Source organism: Zootoca vivipara, chromosome 3 (assembly GCF_963506605.1).
Source record: "Zootoca vivipara chromosome 3, rZooViv1.1, whole genome shotgun sequence".
Classification (NCBI taxonomy): Eukaryota; Metazoa; Chordata; class Lepidosauria; order Squamata; family Lacertidae; genus Zootoca; species Zootoca vivipara.
Window position 1 is genome coordinate 58,497,546 of NC_083278.1, and position 26,869 is coordinate 58,524,414.

Below are 26,869 nucleotides of genomic sequence, written 5' to 3' on the forward strand. Positions count from 1 at the left end.
AGGGTGGGTGGGTGGGGGGTGGAATCCAGCTCAAATGCAAGACATCAAGAGGCAGAGACAGCTAGCTGCCCTAGGTGACTGATTTGAGGCAAAACAAATGGTATTTACCTATGCATCTTTATATGTTTTTAGTGGGGAATGGAATGGATTAGGATTCTCTCTCTCTCTCTCTCTCCCTCTCTCCCTCTCTCCCTCTCTCTCCCTCTCTCCCTCTCTTACTGGACCTATAACATGTACAGCAATAATGTCTACATCTCTTTGCCTCATATTGCATTTGTAAGCTGAGGCAGCGTACAGTATCTGGCGCTGTCCCTTCTGCAGAATGGCAATTGTCAGCCAGGAGAGACTAGCTGTAGGGTCAAAGTAGAAAAATGAACTTGGCTAGGCAAGCCATCATCCTGGTTTTGACTAATTATCCTGCCATTGCTCTGTGTGGAAAAGGAAGTCAGCTAGGGTCACCGGGTAAGATCCAGCACATAATCAAGTCTTGTTCAGGGCAAGGAAGCAGGAGAGAGATAATGCTGAGAAGATGCAGCCTGAAAAGTGGACCAGGGAGGACTGATTTCACAAAATCTGAATACTGCTCAGAATCCTTCTAGGTTTTTCTTTCTCATTTGCACTAGCTTTTGCCTCACAAGGACAGTCAAGGCTTTATTTTGTTTCCTACCACCTGCACTATATTAATTCTCCTTGTAAGGGCTGAATTAATTTTCCATAGTTTTCTGCTGTGTTTGGTTTACAACATGGGAGTGGGGACCAGTTGGACTCCAGCTCCCATCACCCCTGGGCATTGGTCATGCTGGCTGGGGTTGATGGGAGTTGGAGTCCCGCAACAATTTCTCCATACCTGGTTTACAATAATAATAATTTCAGAATGGCAAAAGACTGCATTATGGAAAAGTTGCATGTAAATATTTCTAAAGCACCTGAATCTTTCAGACTGCACCATATTTAGGAAAGATTAGACTACTCCAGTTTCTTCCTTGCATTCTGTATCTGTTCTCTCTCTCTCTCTCTCTCTCTCTCTCTCTCTCTCTCTCTCTCTCTCTGTGTGTGTGTGTGTGTGTGTGTGTGTATCTACCTACATGTATTTTAAGTGTGCTTTATATACAATGTTGGTGGCTGCTGCTTTCAGAAAAAACAGCAGCAGCAACAGAGGGTTGTTATGATAGAAAGTTCCTACTTGCCTCGCAGTAACAACCTGTGAGCTTGTCTAAATAAGCCTATTATTTCACAATGGGTTACAGAACTACAAGTCTTGTTATAAGACCTGCAGCGTAACAGAATTGGCATGGGGGGGCTGTCCTTTCCCAAATAAGCATTCTCAACTGGGAACGAATCATCACTCTGTGTACATATGCAATAGTGTCTCTATTTCTGCAAAAGATGTATATCCCACTAATGCATTAACATGGCTTAGAACAGCACGCACACACACACACACACACACACACAGAGAGAGAGAGAGAGAGAGAGAGAGAGAGAGAGAGAGAGAGAGAGAGAGAGAGCATGCACAATATAAGAACTGAAACAGGCTCAGCAGATAAAAGCCCTAAAGAGGGTTGGGGGGAAACTTGCTGGAACAGGAAAGTTTTTATTAAATGGCAGGAAATGGCAAGGGAAGGAGTCAAGCAAACCTTGCAGGGCAAGATATTCCATAACTTGGATGCAGCCACCAAGAAGGCTCCTTCTCTTGTCCCAACCAGCCATCCCTCTGCCATAGTTGGGACAGCTAATTGGGTCCCCTACATCTTAAGATGCAGTCATGTCAATTGAAGCAGTATTGGAGGACGTGATTCCTCTGCTAATTCATCTCATCTTGTGTTATTTTTTTGTGGTGCAAGCAATGATATTTAGAAGCTATAAGCCAGGGCTGAAGAACCTGCGGCTCTTCAGAAGTTCAACTGCAACTCATATCATCCCTAACTATTGGCCATTATGGTTGGGGATGATGGAAGTTGGAGTCTGACAACATCTAGAAGGCCACAGTCCTGCTGTAGACAAATAAGAAGAATAGAAGGGGGGAAATCACTCATTCATTCTAAGCTTTCCACCCAGCCCAGAGGAAAGGAGAGGAAGGGTAACAGATCATTTGCACTTTGCTTGTTGTTGTTGTTTAGTCATTTAGTCGTGTCCGACTGTTTGTGACCCCATGGACCAGAGCACGCCAGGCACTCCTGTCTTCCACTGCCTCCCGCAGTTTGGTCAGACTCATGTTGGTAGCTTCCAGAACACTGTCCAACCATCTCATCCTCTGTCATCCCCTTCTCCTTGTGCCCTCCATCCCAGCATCAGGGTCTTTTCCAGGGAGTCTTCTCTTCTCATGAGGTGGCCAAAGTATTGGAGCCTCAGCTTCACGATCTGTCCTTCCACTGAGCACTCAGGGCTGATTTCCTTCAGAATGGATAGGTTTGATCTTCTTGCAGTCCATGGGACTCTCAAGAGTCTCCTCCAGCACCATAATTCAAAAGCATCAATTCTTCGGCAATCAGCCTTCTTTATGGTCCAGCTCTCACTTCCATACATCACTACTGGGGAAACCATGGCTTTAACTATACGGACCTTTGTTGGCAAGGTGATGTCTCTGCTTTTTAAGATGCTGTCTAGGTTTGTCGTTGCTTTTCTCCCAAGAAGCAGGCATCTTTTAATTTCGTGACTGCTGTCACCATCTGCAGTGATCATGGAACCCAAGAAAGTATAATCTCTCACTGCCTCCATTTATTCCCTTTCTATTTGCCAGGAGGTGATGGGACCAGTGGCCATGATCTTGGTTTTTTTGATGTTGAGCTTCAGACCATATTTTGTGCTCTCCTACAAATGCTGAATGATAAGGCATTATTTTCTGACAGTTAGTGGGCAGTATATGGGCCATTTAGGAAGCGATATTTATTTTTAGCCCAGGGTTGTTATTCCCACAGCCAGGATTTTATACATTTCTATGATACCATCAGTTTCATTACCACTTACCCTTTTTGTTTATCAGGAATGAAGTATGTACAGTGGAACCTCTACTTACAACCATAATCTGTTCCGGAGGTCCAGTCATAACTAGAAACGTACATAAGTAGAGGCACACTTTTCCATAGAAAGTAATGGAAATGATTCTAGACGATGAAAAGCTCCCCCTAAAACAGCAATTTAACATGGATTTTACTGTCTAACGAGACCATAGATCCATAAAATGAAGGCAATAATCAATGGGCTGTACTATGAAATTAATAAGAAAGTATTGTAGATGAAAAAAATTAACATTTTTTTTCTTATATGCACTAAGGGTGGGTGGGCTTACCTGGCTACAAGCCAGTAATCAGTAAAGAGCTGATTCACTTTGGCCAGGGTCGCTTTTTTTCATACCAGGCCAGGTTGTTCTCTGGACTTCCTCAGGTTAGTTCCTCGGCAGGGTTTGGGGCTGCAGTGTGCCCTGCTGTGCCTCTTGCAGGCAGCACCTCTTCCACAGCTTTGGGGGTGGGATGGGGGCCCTCTCCCCGGCAGAAGAGGCCTCAGCACTGCTCCGCAGCCAGCAGGGTGAGCTCTGGCAAACCGGAGGCCTCTCCCCAGCGGTGGAGGCTCCAGCGCTGCTCCACAGCCGTCCGGGCGAGCTCCAGGCTGCTGGCAAGGCCTCTGCTCGTGTCTAGAGGAAAGTTCATAAGTCAAAGCACCTACTGAAGGTCGTAACTGGAATCATACGTAAGTAGAGCCGTATGTAAGTCGAGGTTCCACTAGATGGGTCAATGTTGTATGGTGGGAGGAAAAAATGAACAATGCAAAGTGGGAATGCTCTATTCCCAAAGTTGTTTCTAATTGAACCCCTCACCCTCACACCCCTAGTAAAGATAGACAAGCTAATACAGACAGAGGAGTATATGTAGTTGGTTATATGGCAGATCTTGATTTGAACGGCAGGGGGAGAATTTGTTATCAAGTTGCTAAGGGTGCCTGCTGAGAAAACAGGGCCTCATACTTCTTTAACTTATGGTTAAGCAATGGTGTCCTGCTGTCTCATTCTTCTGAAGAGGTAGCCAAGGAGGTGCCCACCAGAGGTTGTGGCCAACGGTCAGAAATGATGGGAATCATCACCCAAAACATTGGGAGGGCACCAAGTTGGCTACATCTGCTTCAAAGTTTTGCAAGTGTAGCATTCACTTTGGAGCAGATGCTCCATGCAAGGGGTGGCCGCCTGTTCCAGTATACAGTGGAACCTCGGTTTATGAACACCTCGGTTTATGAATTTTCGGTTTATGAACGCCGCGGACCCATCTGAAACGGATTAATTCATTTTCCATTACTTTCAATGGGAAAGTTTGCTTCAGTTTATGAACGCTTCAGTTTATGAACAGACTTCCGGAACCAATTACACCCATGCTTCAGTTTATGAACGCTTCAGTTTAAGTACTCCGTGGACCCATCTGGAACGGATTAATCCACTTTCCATTACTTTCAATGGGAAAGTTTGCTTCAGTTTATGAACGCTTACTCCGCGGACCGTCTGGAACGGATTAATTCACTTTCCATTACTTTCAATGGGAAAGTTCACTTCAGTTTATGAACGCTTCAGTTTATGAACAGACTTCCGGAACCAATTGTGTTCATAAACCGAGGTACCACTGTACTAGGACTTCCCAATTGCCAAATCCAGTCCACAGGCATTTAAGCATGCAGAGAGATAGAGCTGCAGATCTTGACTGGATTGGGACTTGCATCAGGATCAGGGCTGGCTCTAGGCCCGCCCCCGGTGGCGCAGGGCGCCAGGCCACCGGGGGCGCCGCTGTGCCCGCTGAGAGGTGCGGCTGAGGCTGCCCCAGGTGCGCCTCCGCTGTTCAGCAGCTTCAGGCCGCTCTCCGGAGGCGCGCGGGCCTGGGGCCGCCTCCGCCGCGTGCAGGGGCGTTGCAGCAGGGGGCGGGCAGCGCCCCCTGGCCCAGGGCCGGCCCTACGACAGGCTGGGTGGCGCAGTGCAGCTGCGCCTGCCCGCCCGCCGCACTGGGAAACAGGGTGGGGGCGGGGCACCGGAGGGATCCGTCGCACCACGGCGCCAGGGCGCCGGGCAGGACGGCCCTGATCAGGATGGAGAGCAATGCTAGGTCTAGAGGCAGAAGCCATTCCAGGCCACGCTCTTAGTTGAATGTCCAACCAAAAGGGGATGGAACAAGGACAAAGGAAAGCAGCAGGTAGAACAGTGTGGGAAGGAGAAGAAAGCAGGCTTTGACCAAGATCAGGAAGCCAGCCATGGAGGCATGTTTCCCATCTTGGAATCACACCCATTTGTATAAGACAATCTGAAGTCTATTTCACACAGCTGTTGAGTGCACAGGACTGTTGGCAAGCTCACAGCTTGGTGGAGATCCTACAGTGGTGCTGACTGTAGGAATTGAGGCCTCTACATGGTGATTTTAGGGACAGCCACTAACATTTACACAACCCAGGCTATCCCAAAAAGAGCCTCCATAACTGCAGAAGTCACAGCAGCCACATGTTTGGGTCACACATGGAAGCCGTGGTTTATATTACTAATGCCTCCATACTGTCTCCACCAGGCTGCAAGCCCACCAGCAGCCCTTGCTCCCATCCCAATTCCCATGACCACTTTTATAGAGCCAGTGGGTGTCTGAACCAAGCCTTAGTCTTTCCATAGTTTCTAAATAATGAGTTGCAAATTAGTCATTGGGAGGCATGTCATACAGTTATTTTTCACTGATATTCCTCTGTCTCCAGCATTCTGCCGTGCATTTTCTCAATCTTGTCCTTTCCGAAGAGGACCACGACAAGGCCCTCTTTATTTCCTCTTCATGACTACTCGATGCTCTCATTAAAATATGTCAAACATTAATCAGATGTTAAGTACAGGAAGGAAGCTTGTCATCACTCACAGAAACAATGAATTGTATCCAGTGGCCTGATAACAGTCCTCTCTTCACACAATATAAATAACCAGGCACTTGGTTTCTCCAGCAGATATATGGATGTGTTTGAAATCTGTCGACATGATGGTGATTGACTGTGTGAAGCCTATGAACAAAATGTTGCTATAATTTAATTGGAGAAAAGATTGGGAGCCAGTTCTGGCCTGAAAGAGTGGGAGGTTGTAGTACATTGCTGTAAAGACTGAAAAGAGGAGAAGGAGATGAGCTTTGCAGCCACTGTCCTTTTAGGTTTTCTTGGTTGCCTTGGCTGCATGCACACTAACCAAATGTAGTTTGTTTGTTTTTCCCCAATCCAAAATTGTTCGTCCTCAACATGCTGCTTTCAGTCTAGATTGATCCTAGATCCTACTGTCCACGAGGTTGGGTGTGGTTACTTGATATGCATTTGAAAATGCTCCCCTTTATCCATGTCTTTTCCTCCCTGCAAACGTCCCAGGTGAATGAAGAAGGAAGTGGTGATTGTGACCTTGGTATATGCCCACCCACAATGTCATTGAGCAGATGTGGAACAAAGATGGCCCATTGCCAGGACCACCAACATCTGTTTCCAATAGGCACACTGCAGGGTATTGCTGCATCAATCTGCAATGAGCTTTTATTTTCAGAACGAAACCAGTTTCTCAAGAAAGCTCTTTTCAGGCTAAAAAATGTGCAATAGATGTAGATTGTGGGTGGCCTATATAGAAAAAAGAACTACTCAGTCTCCAATGATTCTGGAATAAAATGTTGTGTGTATGCAGCCTTAATCTTTATTTTGCCCCTTTGGATAACTTTTTCATGTTTCACTTGTACTACTGTTTTACTTTTAATGTTGTAATTTTTTGTGGTTTATTTTTAGCAACTTTTATTATGTTGGATCTACTTGCAGAAAGATTGGGTTGTGAAGGGCACCACATTTGGTCAGGAAGCTTTGGGCTCCTCCAGAGCACCTGTTTATTAAGCATTCATCCCAATACTGAAAATTTAGGTTTTCACAATTAAGGTGGATTGATGCATTCTGTCACAACAAATAAAAAAAAATGCAGTTACGAAAGTGACAGTGAATGTGCTGAAAAGTGCAGGTTAAAAAATTGATTAACAGGAAGACTTATAACCTCTGTGCAAGAAAATAGGGTAAATGCTCACCTCCTGCAAATTCCCCATAAAAAACAAACATCATTTATACATTTTTCCTAGTAGAGAACTTGAAGCTTCAGATGAATCATGGCAAAGCACACACAGAGAAAGGATAAATAAAGGAACCAGGTACAAAAGTGTGTGGTGTAATGGTTAGAGTCTCAGACTAGGTTCAAACCCACACTCTGTCAATCATGCACACTGGGTCTCTCAGTTCAATCTACCTCACAAGGTCGTTGTGAGGATAAAATGGAGACTGAAGGAGAACCAGGTGTGCTACCTTGGAAGAAAGGTGGGGTATAAATGCAATAATAAATAAACAGGATACCACAAAGAGCCACCAAGTTTTTACAAGGCTCAGTTATTCATTTCCCTAGTGGATGCGCATTCAGTAAAATAAGCATTTTGTTGTTGGCATCCATCTGTCTTGAGGGACAATGGAGTTACAGTGCCTGCTGTGACTATAGAGACCGATACAGGAGAGAGATGTTTTATTGCAGCTGGGGCAGATGAAGGTGTTTGGTTTTAGCTGCTACAGGTGCACCAAGGTGTTTCTTCTCTCTGTGCTCCTCCCAACTGTCATTCCTCTTCTGGTCACTGCTGTGGATACATGACTTGACTGCCTGTCTCCAGGCACTGTGGCTGCCTGTGAGGAATTTATGGGGTTTATGTTGCCAGCCTTCATGGCATTGGAATTGACATTCAGCCTTGAGAAAATGCAAGCATTTGCAGTGGGACTCACAGCAATAGTTTAGCTGTAAACCCCCTGGTAAAAATGTTGTGTAAACACATCTCCCATGTACATAACATAACATTGCAATGCAGCCACCTGCCACCTTTGAGATGGAACAATATTCAGCCTCTCTATGTGTCTCTAGCTCCTGTGTGTTAAGTTATCAGATGTGGACTGCATATTGATTTGCAAAGCGGAGGTTGGCCGACAGGTAGGCTGCAATTATTCCAATTGGAAGATAGAGTTAGACTTAAGCTTGGAAAGAATAAGCAGACTTTTAATTTTCTTCCTCCCACTTTAAAAACCAGAATTACAAAAGGCACTGGGTATTGTTTCAAACAAGCCCACTGAGCAAGGTAACACATGCAAAAATGGGAATGAAAGGCTTTGCAGCAGATGCCACACCAAAGCAGGCATCTGCTGCATATGCAGCATTTAATGGAAGATCTAGAGCACTTCCCACCACAGTAAAATAGTGCTCATGTTACAGTAAGTGTCCACTAAAAGACAAAGCCTCCCTGAAAGCTGTTATAAAAGCTCCATATAATGTGCATCACAGCTCAACCATCCCTCCTCATTTGAATAGATGGATTAGAACAGGGGTAGGCAACCTAAGGCCCAAGGGCCGGATGTGGCCCAATCACATTCTCAATCCGGCCCACAGACGGTCCGGGAATCAGTGTGTTTTTACATGAGTAGAATGTGTGCTTTTATTTTAAATGCATCTCTGGGTTATTTGTAGGGCATAGGAATTCATTCGTTGTTGTCGTTGTCACCCCCCCCCCCCCCAAATATATAGTCCGGCCCACCGCATGGTCTGGGGGACAGTGGACTGGCCCATGGCTGGAAAAGGTTGCTGACCCCTGGATTAGAAGCACATTATCTGCTCTTGAAGTGCTTTGAGACAAAGTTTTGTTCTAGGTGTCGTGAGCATTGATTCAGCTTTCTACATGTCTATAAACGGTGCCTGGACCTTGAACTGATCTCTGCTGGTCAACATAGGAAGCTGCCTTATACACAGTCAGCCCAACAATCTATCTAGCTCAGTTGTGTTAACACTGATTGGCAGTGTTTCTCTGGGGTTTCAAGCAGGCATCTTTCCCAGCCGTGCCTGGAGATGTTAGGGATTGAACCTGCAGCCTTCTGTATGCAAGCAGATCCTCCACCACTAAACCACGGCCCTTCCCCGATACAGGAAATTAGGGTTTAGCACAGGAATGGGGAACCTGCAGCCTCTAGATATTGTTAGGCTTCAGTTCCCATTAGAACTAAGCAGTGTGGCCAATATTCTGGTGAGGCAGTGGGTGTGCTGCTGGGCCACTGTCTTGCCTTGATAATGGACTGGATGAGAGCCAACAAACTGAAGCTCAGTCTAGATCAGACTGAGCACTGCTCTTGGGTGGTTCTACATACCAGATGGCTGGGAGGTTGCCTTCTCTTGTTGAGGTTACACTCCATCTGAAGGAGCAGGTGCATAACTTCTGCTGTCACTTGAGGTCCGGGTGGCCTTCGTGGTGCAGAGTGCCTTCCATCAGCTTCAGCTGGTGGCCCAGCTGCACCCCTGCCTGGACAGGCATAGCCTAACATCTGTTGTCTATGCTCTGGTAACATCTAAACTGGATTACTGAAACACGGTATACATAGGACTGCCTCTTGAAGACAGTTCAGAAGCTTCAGCTGGTGCAGAATTTCTGCTGAATCAGTGAGATCTCACCTGCCTATCCTGGCCTTCAAAATGACCCACAAGGAAATGTAGTGCATCTATTCCAATGGGCACAAGATGGAATGGCAGCTTCCCTACACCTAAAAAATCAGGAGTTACAATTATGCATATCTGGCATTCACGTATTTGTCAGCATGTCAGGGTACAGGGCACACAAAGATGTTTGGCTGAGGACGGTATACATATGATTCCTTTGTTCCTCAGCACATCTTTAGTATATATTATCCTATTGCAAATGTATGCATAGGCAATCAGTGAAGTACAACAAGCATCATGTAAGAATATTGTGGGAATAAAATTTGGGGCAGTATAATGACGTCCACTTCTTTCTTGCTGTTTTCATGGGGGGATCGTGGTGCATGCATGTGCAAAAAGAGTGGGAGTAGTGATGCTGTCCGATGATGTTCATTATTGTGTCACTGGTGTGAATGAAATTTAGCATGACGTGCAGGTATATTGGTCCAAAAGCCACAGTTCCATAATACAAAGGTTATTGCAGTGTAGAAGGAACATTAGAAAATGTGACAGAAGGAAATCTAATGCAATATTCCGCACACGTGAATCCACCCCTAGGGTTATTAAATGGCTTCCTTGTTTTAAAAATGTTCTCCACTGAGATCAAGAAATCCATTTGATTTACAGGGTGCCCTGTTGATAAGAGCTATAGGTAGGGGTATCTGAATGCAGTTCACAAAGTGATTTGTAAACTGGTATAGTGATGGAAACTGCTGCTACCAAGCCATTTCCTAAAGATTTTTGCCAATCTTGTTCAGGGTTGACTAGAAGGGTCCTTATTTTAAATATGTATAAGTATCTGATTAAGAAGACGCTGAGTCCATGGGCCTCTATGGCATTAGAGATTTCAAATGGGGAAAATGGATGAGGTGTTTACAGGTTAGCCAAGACATTTTCAGCCATCCCAACCAAGTCTGTTTTCTTCATCTATGATTCCTGCAGCTCACCGCTGTGGAACAAAACTTGAACAAACATGACACCTCATGCAGCATCTGCCAATATAAATTCAAATCAATGCATGATTCCAACACTGCCCCCCTTCTTTCCACTCCCCCTTAGTGCAATACATTTACACTTAGCAAAGCCTAGAAAGTGAAGATTCCTTGTGCCCTTTTTTTGTGGACGCACAACTTATTTCCATCTTCTAATCCTTTTGAAAAAATCTTATTTTTCTCTCTGGGTTGGAAAAAGTGGATACAGAATGAGCACATAGGGCCTTCCCCTCCACCATAACCTTGGGACTAAGAGAAAGGCTTATGAAAAAGATTAATAATACATGTTAAAAGAATGTTTAAGAACTGCAGGACTGAAAAGAGACCAGAAGACTTCTCAGTTCTCCCCACTTCCTTTCCCACTGCCTGATTACAGAGTCGCAGCAAAAGCTCTGCAGCAGGGATAGGGAACCTGTGGCCCTCTAGATGCTGCTGTTCTCCAGCTCACATCAGCCCAGCCAGGTTAGCCAATTGCCAGGGATGATGGAAGCTGCTGCCCAACAACATCTGGAGAACCACATGCTCCCCAGTTGTGCTCCACAGTGATGGTAGGACAACTTTGCAGTGTTCCATCAGTTTAATTTAAAGATGAAATTTCTGTTTCTTATAAAGTTGATACAATGACTTCTGCCCATATGAAATTTGGTTGATGAGGTGTACAAGCTCTTCACATGCTGGAAACTCAGATGACAAAAGGCTGGATTCAGCAATTTTTAAGAACAAAAATTGGCTGGCATTGTGAGGATCCTTCGTTTCCTCTAGAAAATAACGTACCTTAAAGGTTGTTGTTGTTTAGTCGCTTAGTCGTGTCCAACTCTTCGTGACCCCATGGACCAGAACACGCCAGGCACTCCTGTCTTCCACTGCCTCCTACAGTTTGGTCAAACTCATGTTGGTAGCTTCGAGAACACTGTCCAACCTTAAAGGTATATTTGATATTTCAACTATTTGATGGGTTGATTGAATTTATTTATGTGTCACCATTCCAGTGGGCTTTGCCCAAAGTTGTGTACAACAATCATTCACTTACACGAGTACAAAGTGTTGGGGTGAGGAAGTGAAATCAGTTTACAAAGTAAATTCAAATAGAACAAAAACCAACAATTTAGCAAGCATAGAATACATTCAAGCTTGGACCCAGGACTCAACATAAGGTTTGAAGAGAAGGAGCAAGATACTGTGGCATTTCCCAGCAGCTCCAACCCAACTCTAATCTTTCTCTCATTACCACCAGGACATCATAAATGATGGCTGTGATAGGCATGTGCCTATTCATATATCAGGGAATGCAGTGTCCCTTTGGCAGCCTAAGACCTCCTTTCCATCTGGTAAACTCTGGAGGTGGAGGAGGCAAGCTCAGGGCCCCAAGAAGATCTTGGAAGAGACAGAGCCAACAGTTTTACTGTAAAATCATCAGTCTGTAGCTGCTTGGTGCCAGTTCATCTGTTCTATAAGGCAACAACTCCTCTGGCTTTGCCAACCCAGATCTGGCTGCTTGAATTCTGTCATTTGGGTCCTCTGCTGCTTCAGGATCCTGGGGCAAAACCCTCCTCTCCTTCCTTCATCCTTGCTGGACAGATTGGCAGAAATACACACAAACCACGAAGGATTTGCATAATTTGGCTGATTTCCCAAAACCTTTAGCTAAGGTGAGGAGCTATGGCTCACAAGGCAAAAGTCTTACCAACTCACACAAAAATGAAACTCATGGAAGACTCCTGCACTGAATCTGGGGCCAGTGCTGCAGTGTCAGTGTTTAAGAAGATGTGCTATGTTAGCAAATTCCACACAATTATTTATGCTACCCAGTCTCTCCCAAAGCCGATCTTCAGCTGCAGAGCTCAATTGTGTGAATGTTTAATTGACCCATTAGCATGATACCAGACTTGGTCAGCTCTGCTTGTAAATTTCAATCCTGTGCATGTTTACTCATAAATCTGGGGCCTATCCACCTCTTTCTTCCTTTTGCAATATAGCCTCTTACCTCAGCACCCTCCTGTCTCCATTCTTGTGCCCCTTTGCACACTGCATCTACCAGCCTTGCTTCTCTGAACATGCAGCCCACAGTGGCTATCTCGTGCCATTATAAAGGAAAGATGCAAGGAAAGCCATGGGTCAGCATGCAGCTAGGCGGCCGCCACCACTATAATGTAAAGTTCGGTGTTGCTTTCAGGAGGATTGTGGCTGTGAAGCCAAAGAAAATTGCTGGCACAGCTACATTGTAAGAATAGCCAGCCGACGCTTGACTCAACTTCATTCCTACATTGAACACCTGCAGCGACTGAAGTCCCCTCACCTAGGATGCCATAGTGTGACTCCCAGTTAGCAATCCTTTTCCCTGCTGCGGATGTGCTCCACAAACTAAACGCAAGGACCGGCAGACAGTAACTGTTGGAAAAAGAGATGCCACTGGTTTGCCTCTCCTCAGGCTCTTCCTGTCACCACACACTCCATGTCCCTCTATGCTTGGCTACCAGCAGTCCAGTGCTGACTCTGTGAGTCCAGAAGGGCTTCAGGGATGAGAGAGAAGAAAACACAGGCACTCTAACTCAAACATAGAGTTAAAGCACTTTAAAAAAAACACACAAAAACCCACTAAAATATATTGGAAGCTGGGGTTGATTAAGTGGTGGCAGCCTTAGGTTATATTTAAGGATGGCAAGATGAATTAAATTCACAGGAGGTGTTGAGAAGAAAAGTATGGAGCTTGCAACTGTCAGCAGGAGTTCATAAGTGTACAGATATTGAAGCACACATCATTGCAAGGAAACATTGCTGAGCCATCAGGACTGCGTTGTTCCAATGTGCCATACTTTCCAGATTGCTTTGGCTGGTTTTTCCTCAAGAGTAGCCCAAGCAAGCAGTTTTCCAAGAGTGGAATATCAGAGTGTGTCACCATGCATCAGGATGGGGGTCCCATTTACAGAGCTGTGTGTGGGAAGCTGATAAAGAGAGAGAGAGAGAGAGAGAGAGAGAGAGAGAGAGAGAGAGAGAGAGAGAGAGAGAGAGAGAGAGACTGCTTTCAGCATGCTGAACAGCCATCTTTTGAAAGCATTAAGTTCATTCTATCAAAATATATGCATATAAGCGTAATATATTTTCCAAGTGTAGTTTTTTTGGCAACTGCTGTACCTCTCACACTTTCAACAATTTAAGCAAGGCTATGGAAATTACTGGGAGCACTGAAGTAGCACATTTTGTTTGTAGAGAAAAGGATTTGCTGTTCTCTGCTTTTTTGGACCAAAAAAAACATCAAGCTGAAGATGAACTCTGTCCTTAAAAAGAGAAAACATTTTCAGAAGTTAAAAAGCTTCTGTCCTCATTTAGAGGGTAGTAAAACAATAACTTTGTTGGCAACAGCTGAGCAAACTCCACATAGAGGAAAGTGAGTAATTTCTAATGAAGTTTCTATTGCTCTTTACCTTAATACACATGTGCATATAATAATCAATCAGTTATGACTTAATGCATTTCTGATTTCCACCAGAACTCCTTGCTCTCTCTCTCTGAGGATCATTAATAGAGGCGAGGAAGACTCCATTCTGTTGCTCGTGGTAAATGCCAGCTTTTATGTCAGATACCTCCTCCACATTTGGTGCTATGTGTGAAGTCCCACCAGTAAAAATAAAACTCATCAATATATTTTTTTTAATTCACTTTCTGGTAGGGTTGCCAGACTCAATAGAGGACGGGACTTCTGTGCCTTTCATTGCCCTGCTCTCTTTTGAGTCTGGAAACCTTAAAGAGAAACCAGCAGACCCTTTGTTTAATTTCCAAGCAAAGGGTCTGCTGGTTTCTCTTTAAGGTTTCCAGACTCAAAAGAGAGCAGGGCAATTAAAGGCACAGAAGTCCTGTCCTCTATTGAGTCTGGCAACCCTACTTTCTGGTTTAGCATCCTAATATTATTCATGGACCCAAACACAAGAAGATATACAATGGATAGAGGAAACAAACAAAAAAAAAACGCCACAGTGTTATAATGTGGCCTTTTATACTATTTCTTAAAAATGGAAAAGAAAGTAAGAGAGGGGAATGCCTAGCTTAGAAGACCAAAATCAGGTTTGGGGGAGAGGGAACAGTTGTGTGGGACTTGGGATGTGAGATTTAAGCTGATGCGAATGGCAGGAAGGAAATGTCAGTTACTTCACCACTGGTCTAACACACTCAACTACAGCTTCTGGGGCTACTTTTCAGGTTTGTTTTTTTAAAAATGCAGCAACAAGAAAAACACCAGTGGATGGTGCTGTTGCTGAAGAAACATGAAACTGGGTGTAACATGTAGTTTGGCTGTCAAGCGTCCTATACAAGATACGGCGCTATTCAAAATTACAGATACCTGCAAACGGTTTTGTATCCTCCATCTGTTTTCCTGTTTTCTGATGCTTATCCTTGACAGATTACTATCTCTGTTTTGCAGTTTGCAAAGATTTGGAGCATTTTTTAAAATAAAAACAAACAAACCTGTGCTATTGTGCACCCATATCCGTGCAGTACTGTACAATTAATCATGCTTCAGCCCCATCCTTGAATCTGTCTGGAAGTTAACTCTCCATGTGTGTGGTGGGAGTGCAGATGCACCTTGTCTCTGGCGTCGATGTGTGTATTTGTGTGGACACAAAAATAGCATTGCTTTACTTTCCTTCCATCCTACCTTCCCACCCCCGGTGTCTATCCAGATGGTTAATGCAACTAAATGTGTTTTGAGTTGCAACTATTCTATAATGAGTTCAAACAGATCCAGTATTAAACATTATATTAAATGTTTGTATGAAAGAATTATTGTAGGCAGTGGCACTATCTATATATTACATGCGGGTATGTGTATGTGTAAGGTCCCCTTTAGACTATCACTATTTTGTGGGGGAGATTCAATTATGTAATGACAAATTTAGGTTTGTGCAATTAAAGTGGGTTAAAGCACTCTGGTGCAACCACCCCACAAAAACCAGACTTTTTGCAGCAAGGAAAGTGATGGGAAAATGCACTAGAACAGGGTGGAGCAACTTAGGCCAGCTGCGACGAACCCAAGGACTTTGCCACCAATTAATATGCGACAAATCCAGTCCCGGCGTTGTCACTAAACTTTCGGGGATCCGCTGCCACCAATTATGTGATGAAATGTCCTCCCTCTCTATTACTAAAAATGCGACACAGGAATCCAGGGGTGAAACCACCCTCCCTCTTCTCCTGCCGCCTTAAAATAAACCCCTTTTACTTGTGGGTTTCTTAGTAAAGAGAGTCTTCCAGCTTACGTGGCCTGGTATCTTGAGAAACTCTAGGCTGTTTGACGGAATAACCTCTTGCCTACAGTAAAGGGTCTCACTCAGTTTGATTCCCCACTGCAAAAGTTTGCCCTTTCCACTCTGGCAACTTTGTGGCACCCCAGGTTATCCTCCTAAGCCTCCTCAGTGTAACTCTAAGACCCAAACTGTCGCCTCTATTCCCGAGGTAAGTTTTGTCCTCTATTGAGCCACCACTTCTGTGAGTCTTGATACCCAGCTGGAATAACTAGGCACATCCACTTTTTAATATAACATTCAAGAAAGCTTTATTACTAGAGGTCTTTTAAACGCGTAATGGTTTCATGTGTACAGGCTCTTAGATCATATTCTTAGTTTCCTTTAACAATGGCTAGATAATATAATTCAATTAAACTCCTCAGAACACTTTAAGATCTCCTATGCCTACCCACACTCTCCCTCGCTCCCACAACCCTCTCCACCGAATTAACTGACTCCCATTCCTTTTAAACTCCTGGCAGTCCCGCCCCTCAGGAATGGAATGCGTCATTTATCCAGGAGGTTGGGGTTTAACTCTCTGCACCCTGGAGTTCTTTTGCCCACCAGGCCAATCCGTCACACCAGCCCTTCAAATATGGCTCTCTGGGCCAATGGCAATCACCCCATGCCACATTCTCTCCCCAGCCTCACCGGTTCTCAAGAGTTTTAGCCTGATTGGGAATTGTCCCTGAACTGTGTTAATTCCCCTTGCTTGGCTGCTGCATGGAGGATAGAGGCATGTTGTGTGTGTAGAAAAACTAGGGATGAGTGGATCTGTCTATGTTGGTTTCTCTCATCCCCCCTGGAAGAAAATAAAAGTGATTTAGCCAGACCTCATTGGTGGGGCCCCCATAACAGGTCAAGGTTCAGGGCCTCCAAAATGTAGGTCTACCACTTTGCAAAGCCTCCAGGGGTCCCCAGAAGAGAATGTAGCTCTTGGTCCAAGAAGAGTTTCCCAGCCCTGCACTAGAAGGTGTAGGGCAACAATAAATTGGCAGGAAGTCATATGTAACCCCTGCACAAACAAACCAGAATGATTGCTCAATAAACAGGGGACAGCCTATAAGGTCCATGCAGGCATTGTGCAAACAAGTCAGGATGAATGCTCAATAAACAGGTCATTTGGAGAATCCTGATCCTATTTTGAGAAGAAGGAAGAAGGAAGAAACAGCTGCACTGGAAGAGGAAATTTGAACCAGAGCAGTGTGGGAGAGATGCCCTCCATGTTTCTACTCCAAATACACCCCTCTTACAATTCAGGACACTTGTTTTACACTTGCCAACAAGTCTGGAATACTGAAGGTTTGGAGGAGCCATGGAGAGGTGATTTGAAGAAGAAATTGTTTTGTTTTTTGTTTTTGCTGCTGCTTCATTCTGAAGTTCCCTGGCCCGAAGTGTGTTCTTGTTGGAAAGAAGAAAGGAAGGATGTTGGAGCAAAGGTGTCCTCATAAGCATTTTGCATGCAACGCTCAGCCACTCGTAAACATGGACTTTACTTCAGGAGCCAGTCCAAGACAGGCCACTGCAAGGAAAAGGAATGCCATGCAGCGGCAGAGAGCAGGTGCGCTGCCCCCAGGGGTGTGGCACGCGTTTTGGGGGCAGGACGCGCTGCGCGCAGGGATGGAGCATGCATTTTGGGGGCGGGCAGCCGCGATGGTGCCCCTGGGATCGTGCCGCTCGGGGCGCACCACCCCCACTGCCGCTATCTTCCTACGCCCCTAGAAGAAGAGCCTTCAGAATCATGCACCAGGCTGGGGTGGGGTGGGGCACTCAGGTTGTGACCCCTTGCTGTGATGTTACTAATGCTCAAATGTTTGTTTTCATCTGTAGAATGTTGAAGAATATGCACTCTTGGCTTTTATTAGCTATTTATATAAACTTATAAATTCCTTTCTCCCTCTCTTTGAAATTATAAGTATTGGTGGCGGCAGAAGACGGGGGAGGTTCCGTCTAGTCTGAATGATTTTCTTTTCTTTTCTTTTCTTTAGTGCAGTTTTTCACATAAGAGTAGTCTGAATAACGACATTTGGATTTTACTCCAGCCACGGATGCTGACCTCATGTTCACCATTACCATGACAACTCTTATGATAGCACAAACGTAGAGTAGGACTTCAGCGACGAAGGAACACAATTGCTAGCTGGGTTGGAAGGCTGAAGAGTACTTATTTGAACGCCAAGATCTAATGCAGCAACAGAGTAATGAGAAAATTCACAAAACAATGACACAGTTTTATATTTATTGCCCAGCAAAACTGTGAATCAAATTCCACTCCCCAGTTTCTCATAGTAAAAAGTATCCAGTATTTTCCGCATCCCAAAAACTATTGTGGTGAGAGTTGCAGTCTTTTTAGAAAGTCTGTACAAGCCCTTGATAGATTCTGTACTGTTTTTTTTTATAAAAAAACAAACTCAAACTTGCATTCTGCAGAATACTATACAATATTTATACATAGTGCATACCATGTGTACTTTCATTAGTGATTGCTACTGTTTTGGTTCTACACACACACACACACACACACACACACACACACACACTGTTGTGTGTTTGGAGGTGGAGGTAGGTTGCATGCCTGAGTCCCTTTGAATTCCTGGCTCCAGCAGGAATTCAATTGCTGTCTTAACCAGACAGGGACCATAAAGGACCCCAAAGTATGGGTCACTAAAGTAACAAAGGAAGTGGCTCTGTGCCAGAGAGAAAATGGGTGGAGCCCCCTTCCACAACTGTCTGGTAGTTAGAAATACAAAAACCAGAAAAACAAAAACCAGAACTAGAAGCTAGAAGCAGCCTGGGCAATTAAAAGATGGAGCCATACCTGTTTTTTGTTGGCATCCAATGCTTTGACTATGGGACAAGCAATATCCTCTTGGCGGCTGTGAGCCCCTCCACCCCGTGTTAATTTCAATAGGTTTACTCTGAGTAAAGCTTATTTGAATGCCAGCCTGTGACTGTCACCCGTAGAACCAGCCTTTCTGTATCCTTGAAAAGCAGACTTTGCCATTAGTTTTTAGCTTTTGGGTATTGCAGTAGACAAGGCCCCTGCACTGTTGAGCTAAGCTGTCCTTTATTCAAGAAAAAAATCCATTCCGTCCCTGTTCCAAATTTTTAAAGTCAAAAGCCAGATCAAGTCTCCAAAGGAGAAATGGCCTTGTGTTCACTTCATCTGAGAGCTGTGACCCAGAGCTGCATCTGCTGATTATACGTCTGTAGCAGTGCATTAGGCAGCCTTCCAATCAGATGTCTGTTTCACGTCCAAAATACACAGCATCTCTAAGCTTTAATAAAGGGTCATTTTTGTCTTTTTATGTTTTAAGACTGTTATGTACTGAGCTGAATCCTAGAACAATAGGATTCAGAATCAGCGGGAGCTACCCAATCCAACTCCAGGTGGAAGTGAATCCGCAACCTGATTGGCCTGCTGGAGCAGCCAATCAGGCGGCTGGCAGAAGTGAATCTGCTACCTGATTGGCCTGTAGGAGCAGCCAATCAGGCTGCAGGCAAAAGTCAATCCACAATATAATTGGCCCACAGGTGTAGCCCTGAAGTAGCCAATCACGCAAGGCCCATTGTGTAAATAATGTATATAAGCAGATGGTTTTGGGAAAAGAGCCATTCGTCTTCTCTTCTCCTCCTTGATGACTATGAGCTGAATAAAGAGCATGAAATTCACTCTTGACTCCGAGTATATTTCAAAGACCATCTTTCAGTTAATGCACTTCAGGAGTGGATACAAAATAGTTTGGCCGTGCCCTTAAGCGGCTTTCCTTTGGATTTCACCACGCCACAAAATGGAGCTGTGAAAGATGGTAGCAAAAAACATATGCTTCATCTAAGAAGCGTGCCTCGCCTATGATTCATTAAGAGCTTTCTCCAAGATTACTGCCATGCCCTTGGAAATATAATTGCACTTTCTGGGACTTGCCACAGCTCTTTAAATGGTTCAGCTCAAGTTGGAAATTCTCATCAACTGTCTGAGATTTTAACTGGCCAAAAAGCTACTACTATCTGCTATAGCCATTCCATAGAGAGCAACATACTCTACCCAGACAGTTTAGAACAGAATGAATAAGGCAGGACAGGGGATGTAAATGAAAAGCCGACTTCCTGTTTGCCTGCTGTTGGACAAGCAGACTTAATGCTTCCTCTTTCAACACAAACACAGCTTGCTGCAGAAATGGTCTAATAACAGAAGTAAAATCATTTGTAAGGATAATGCATTAGCAGTAAAGCTGTCAGGGCATCTGTCCATGGATTCCCAATGAAGAAATGCAGTGCAAACCTAGGCGTATTTATTTAAAAAGAAGAAGAAGTCCCACTGTGTTCAGTGGGGCTTACTCACTAGTAAGTGAAACAAAATTAAAAAAAAAAAATGCTTCCAGCAGCAGCTTAGAGACCAACTAAGTTTGTCATTGGTATGGGCTTTCGTGTGCATGCACACTTCTTCAGATACCTCACTAGTAAGTGAGTTTAGGATTGCAGCCAGAATGCAGGAGAAAATATAGCATAGCATTAGGCAAAGAGAGAAACACGCAGAAGGAAATTGTGGGGTGGATAAAGTAGGCACAGATCAGTAACTGAAGGGCTTGTTCTCACCAGCCTTGAACTGAAGAACTGGCTGTGGCACAGCTCTGTATCTATGAGGCATGGAGATCCATGGCAAACTAACATTCTGGCTTGCCTAACTAGCAGCTGAAAGGAACTCCTCTATAACATTGTGTGTTTCCTTGCACACATGTGTCTACTTGGTTCCAGTGGCACTTGATCCAAACATAAACTTGGCTTTAGTCTTGCTTAGGGATTCTTTTAGTTCCTTTTTGGCTGTTGATCTCTATTGCTCTGTTCACTGCCTAGACTCACAGGAAAAGAGAGCTTTTGTTTGGTTTTGTTTAAAAAGTGAAATTATCAGTACCAACAGTTAAAGGAAAGGAGTGGAAAGAAAGGGGCCCCATCCAAGCCATATCAAATTGCTGCTGTGACGGAAGGACAATACACTAACCAAGGGAAGGTCAGAAATCAACTCTTGCCAAAATTAGGAGTGTTGTTTTTGTTTTTCAAGAAAATCAATTTGGCTAAAAACTAGGAGGTAGTATTTCCATTCAGAAAAGTTTTTCTATTCTTCTTCTTAACAGCACACAGCTGTTATCACTAATGCTTTGACTTCACGTGCATAACATAATTTGACTTCACTGTTGTTGTGTTTTTTTACTGGGGAAAGTTTCCAAATGAATGCCATGCAAAGTCCCTGAAATACTTGTCTAAACATTTGGTATATCTGCTACAGCATCATATTTGCTGAGAGGCCTCAATCGAAAAGATACATGTTTCATAGCTGCCAAGTCTCCCGTATTCCCCAGGAAACCCCCGTTTTTCCACCTGTCCCCAGCCGGAGCATGCTCAGAAGCGACTTTTGATGCTGCTCTGCCCAGTTCCAAAATGGCTGCAGCGCGACATCTGGTGCGGTGGCCATTTTGGAACTGGGCACAGCAGCATCAAAAGTCACTTCTGAGCATGCTCTGCCCAGTTCCAAAATGGCGGCAGCGCTACTTCCGGTCTGCTACTTCCAGTCCGGTCCCTTATTTTTCAGAGAGGAACTTGGCACGTATGACATGTTTTGTTATACACATTTTATTCTCAGTGTAGGGCAAAGTAAGGAAACGACTGGGGAATGTTTTTCAGGCAAAGCTCCTATCAAAGTTATTACTTTGAAATGTTTAAAAAGTGTGAGCCCTTACTTACTTACTTACTTACTTACTTACTTACTTACTTGTACCCTGGGTTGCCCCAGAGACTCTGGGTGGTTTCCAGCATAGCAGGTGAAATATAGAGACTAAGAGAATTAGCAATGAATCAGGAAGGCCCTTCTTCAAATCTCACCTTTACCAGGAGCTCAGTTCTCCTGCCTCCCATCTGTAATATGGAGGCTAATGGCCGCTTGCCTGGTTCAGAGGTGGACGGTGGTTGTGTGAGCAGGCCCTCACACCTACCGGGACAAAACAATTCCACATGGTGGTTGGCTGTTGGGACTTGCCCGGTTGGCGACTAAAGTCGCTATCCCAAATTTTGAAATTGCCTTATCAGGGGCAAACTTGGGGGTGGAGCCTGAGTGGCAGACTGGAGTGGAGAAATCTTCATTCTGGTCTGTTGCCTGGAAATGAAGGCCGACTGTGCCTGAGCATGGCACAACAGGAGGCTGAAGAGCTATTCTCTCAGCCTCAGCCCTCCCCCCACCTGTCTGTAATATGAAGGATAATAGATTTTACAGGGGTGTTGGGAGGATTACAACTAGATAATGCATGGAAAACTCTTCAAAGCACTATACAGATACTAAGCATGATTCTTATATTAAGTAAGTAAGTAACCCACACCATAGGCTTCTTGTGAGGGTGAGATAAAAAAGTCAAATTCTTCTTACCTAAGATAGAGTCATGAAAATACTGCTGGTGCCCTACTCCTTGGCTCTGAACCAGAGCCAAAGAGTTAACTGTGAATAACTTCCATTCAAAGCTATATTAAAATTAAGCCCTGGATTTTTGATTGCATGGAGATTGTGCAATAAAATTCACAGTTTTGGGAAAAGTTACAGATTATCATGTCCGTCCGTCCCCTGCCCTGACTATGCACTCCATGTGCAGTTACCCCTTTTGGTGAGCAGGGGTGTAGAGGTGAAAGAGAGCTTTCCATCGTACCCCTTCCAACATTTCATCTAGGAAAACATAGACACTCTTGTGTACTTGGATGGTCCATTTTTTTTTACACTAAGTTTCACTGGCTGAGATTTACCCCTCTGATACACACATAACTTATACATATATGTGTGTGTGTGTGTGTGTGTGTGTGCATTCACTCCCACATAAATTGAAGCAAGGGTAGCCAACAACAAGCTTTGTCATTCCTGATCATGGGACATGTTGACTGGGGCTGATGGTATCTAACTGAAATATACTCGGAGTCGAGAGTGAATTTCATGCTCTTTATTCAGCGCATAGTCATCAAGGAGAAGAGAAGAATGCCCTTTTCCCAAAACCATCTGCTTATATACATTATTTACACAATGGGCTTTGCGTGATTGGCTACTTCAGGGCTACACCTGTGGGCCAATCAGTTTGCGGATTGACTTCTGCCAGCAGCCTGATTGGCTGCTCCTGCAGGCCAATCAGTTTACGGATTCACTTCTGCCAGCTGCCTGATTGGCTGCTCCTGCAGGCCAATCAGGTTGCGGATTCACTTCCACCTGGAGTTGGATTGGGTGGCTCCTGCGGACCAATCAGACTGCTGATTCTGGATCCTATTGTTCTATGATTCAGCTCAGTACATAACACTAACAATCAAAGAGAGAGCGAAAAGGGGGCTATTTTTCCCTCAGGGAGAGGCAGTGGAAAAGAGGGGCTCTCTCTTGTACATAGGGATGGTTGGGGGACTATGACATTGGACTGCCACTGGTTTCCCGCTCAGGCACTGATCAAGTTCACACCCACTTAACTTCAGATAGACCAGGCATAGGCAAACATCGGCCCTCCAGATGTTTTGGCCTACAACTAGCTAACAGGGCCAGTGGTCAGTGATGATGGGAATTGTAGTCCAAAACATCTGGAGGGCCAAAGTTTGCCTATGCCTGAAATAGACTCGGGCACTGAGTGCTCACATTCACTGAATTCAAAGCAGAAATCAGTTGGGCCAAATCTTTTCATGAATTCTCGTGGATTTTCATTTGCCTAGTCATCTCCGTTCTACATCTTTGAGCCAACTTGGTATATTCATTGTTCTGATTAACAAGTTTCATAGCCCATTTGAAAAGAGGCATTTTCTCACTGTGGGGCTTCTTCTCAGAAGAGGCAAAGTATCACTGACAGAGACAAATGACGATCACTGACGTCAATTCTTATTATCTTTACAAAACAAGCTTGGAATTTGCATTTTGCCTTTTCCCAGGGCAACTTTCTAATATTGCCGAATTGAATGCCCTAGGTCTGCACTCCCTTCCACCAGACTCTTCTCTTCTTTAAATAGGTCCTGACATTTGCACTAGTATCCTAATTCAGTTCTTGCTCAGAAATTGAGTAAAAATATATCATCTTGGCTCCTTTTAAAGCCCAGTGATTGGCAAACTACCACTAAAGTCCATTGATGTGCAGAATGCAAGAAAGAAAAAGAAGGTGGCATGTAGCATGGCTTTTACCAGTCACAGCCCATCAGGTATTTCCTGTTGTGAACAATACTGATTACAGTACTGTCTCTTTAAATCATAAAGGAAACAGTTGATACAAGATTGGAAACCAGACAAAGCGAAGCATCAAAGTGTACTTTACAAGGGAAGGCTTGGCAGGGGTGCCATTGACAATGCAGAACAAAACTATAGGGCATGCAAAGCTCCCTTTGGAAATAGTTTTGTAAAATAACCAAGCTTGGAATTTCACCCTCACCCCTTGTGTGTCCAAAGTCCTGGGGTAAAATCCTTTTAAAAGTCCTGGGGTAAAATCGTTTTAAAAAAAGCTCAACAACTGCAATCCTAAAGGGAAAAGGGTCAACAACTTTGGTCAGCCCTCATGCATGTTCACTTCATCAAATCTGGCCGTCTTTGAAAAAAGTTTGGGCACCCCTGGCTACTGCGTTCGGTATTCACTCATGCAGATGTCAAGTCCTTTCAATCAGTGTCTAGACGCTGATTTTTTTCAATGCTTCGCCTAACCACAAAACGGGGACTAAAATACATTATGCATGAAGTGGGATGGATGAATCTGATCATTTTGGCTTATCTCTGTTTCTCATTTTTCAAAGTTCTGTTTGCCATATCTCTACGTCAGTTTGCACCTTTAAAATACACACACACACACACAATGAGCTTGTGAAAATTCCGCAGTATTTCAGTATGAACTTACCCTAATGTGCAGGTGTTTGTATGCAATTTCGTCAAATATTGCATTTTTGTGCACATTACTTAGCTGGAGAATTGCATTTCAAAATTTGAAGAAGTGCAAATTTCAAAGGGTGGCTGTGTTCCAGTTCAAGTCTTGCATCAGAAAGTGTGAATTAGGTAGATTTCCCTTTAAATGGGAACCAAATTAACCTCCCCCCCAATACCTACACATGAGATATCAAGACATCACCTTCCTTGCTTGTTAGCTGCAAGTGTATGCCACCTAGTCTCTCAGGATGAAGCGGCCAGTAGCAAATGTATTAATTGCACATTATAGACATAACAGACAACACAAAAACATATATATCAGGTTTGTGAAGATAAACATTTCCAACCCATGCCGGTTTCAAAATGATGTACATTTTAACATTGGTTCTAGATTGGGGGGGGCAGGGGTGATCATTGGACAATATTCTCTCAATGAACCCCCCTCCTTTTATAAGCCCACTTTCCTCGTTGACATTGTGAGTACTGCTCATTCACACTCTCCCCCTGGGAATCTATACCACTTTTTAGATGGGGAGGATGTGGTGGAAGTCACTGCTTGTATGAATAGGCAGCCACACCAAAGAGGAGGAAGTGCAGGGTCAGTGAGCCCTGGGGGTCAGCACTGGGATCCCAGATATGCTGACCCCTGGAACCAGCTCTGGGGTGCCGGATTGCTTTGGTGCTTCCTGTTCTTATGTCCTGTCTGGTTCTTCCTGCTGTATCTCCCAATAGTTGCTCAATCTAGGCATAAAAGAATAAAATAAAATAAAAATAGACTTTTTACAAAATGGAAAATTATGGGGAAATGCACTGGAAAATGTGGCACAATACTTGCTTGATGCAATGTCATCTAACCTCCCTTCAGACAAATGAATGTTGAAATGCTCAATAAATCGCCAACATTGTCTAACCTCTCTGCAAACAAATCAGGATAAATACTTAATCAAAAGGTCATCTGGAAACAGCCAGGAGTTGATATTTGATTAAGGGTGACATTCAAATAAGTTTTACTCAGAAAAGTCCCATTGAAATTAATGGACCTAACTTAGTGGGTCTACTTTGAGTAAAACTTAGTTGAATACGACCCTTAATTTGAAGTGCACTTTCTAATAATAATAATAATAATAATAATTATATACGAAGAAGAAGAAGAAGAAGAAGAAGAAGAAGAAGAAGAAGAAGAAGAAGAAGAAGAAGAAGAAGAAGAAGAAGACCCTGCCCAGCTGGCTGGGTTGCCCCAGCCACTCTGGGTGGCTTCCTACATATATAACATATATAAAAACATAATAAAACATTACGCATTAAAAGCTGGTCAAGGAAGCTGGTTTCATAAAGGCTGTCTTCCTACCACTCAAAGAAGATGGACTGCAAAACAGTATCTCTTCCCCTGTTTATGGAAAGTACATCCTCCTATAACAATATTATATGACTGCTTCAGGATATATATTCATCCTCACTACAATTAAATATATTTCCCCCTTTTTAAGATAAGGAAACTGAGTAGCTGATATATTTCCTGATACGTTATGTGTGAGAGAGAAGGATTGTGAACTTACATCTCACTTCCATTCTCTTCTCCTGCCCCCCCCTTTACTGTCTCCTTCTTGCTTCCTCTTTCCTTGTTTCTCCCAATCATTCTCTTCTATAGAGACTGTCTGCTTCATATTCTCTTATCGGGGTGACATTCATTTATGTAACCTCTAACACTCTTGATTACTACAATGAGCGACTGCCACCAGTGATTAACGTCACTCTGAGTGGTGCACACTTCAAAGAGCACCAGACTTGCTAAGTGTGTCTTACAGTGTGCACACAAAACGTGGGAAAGAGCACTATCTCTCATCTCTGCCAGAAACAGTCTCTGCGCATCTGTCTAGTAGATCTGGAATGGTATTGCAGTTGTGCTTATGGAAATGACTTTGTGATCTGTCAGTGAAAAGCAAGGTGTGCCTTGGCTCAGGGCTAGCAGTGTGTTATCTGGACATATATCATCATGACTGCCTGTATACTACTTCAAGTCATTTATAAGGCTGTCATGGGACAAAAATTTCAGCATCAGTAGAAATGGCAGCCAGAAGGTGAAATAAAAACATTTTGCATTGAAAGCTTAAAGCAGGGGTGAGGAACCCCAGGCACAGAGGACAAATGAAGCCCTCCAGGAGTCTCTCTCTAGCTCTCTGGACTCTCC

At 44.0% G+C, this 26,869-nt stretch overlaps 1 protein-coding gene across 2 annotated transcripts in view; it reads left to right on the forward strand.

Moving 5' to 3' along the window:
- PDE7B (phosphodiesterase 7B) overlaps positions 1 to 26,869 on the forward strand; it is a 221,687-nt gene that overhangs the window by 43,278 nt on the left and 151,540 nt on the right. The window lies entirely within an intron of this gene.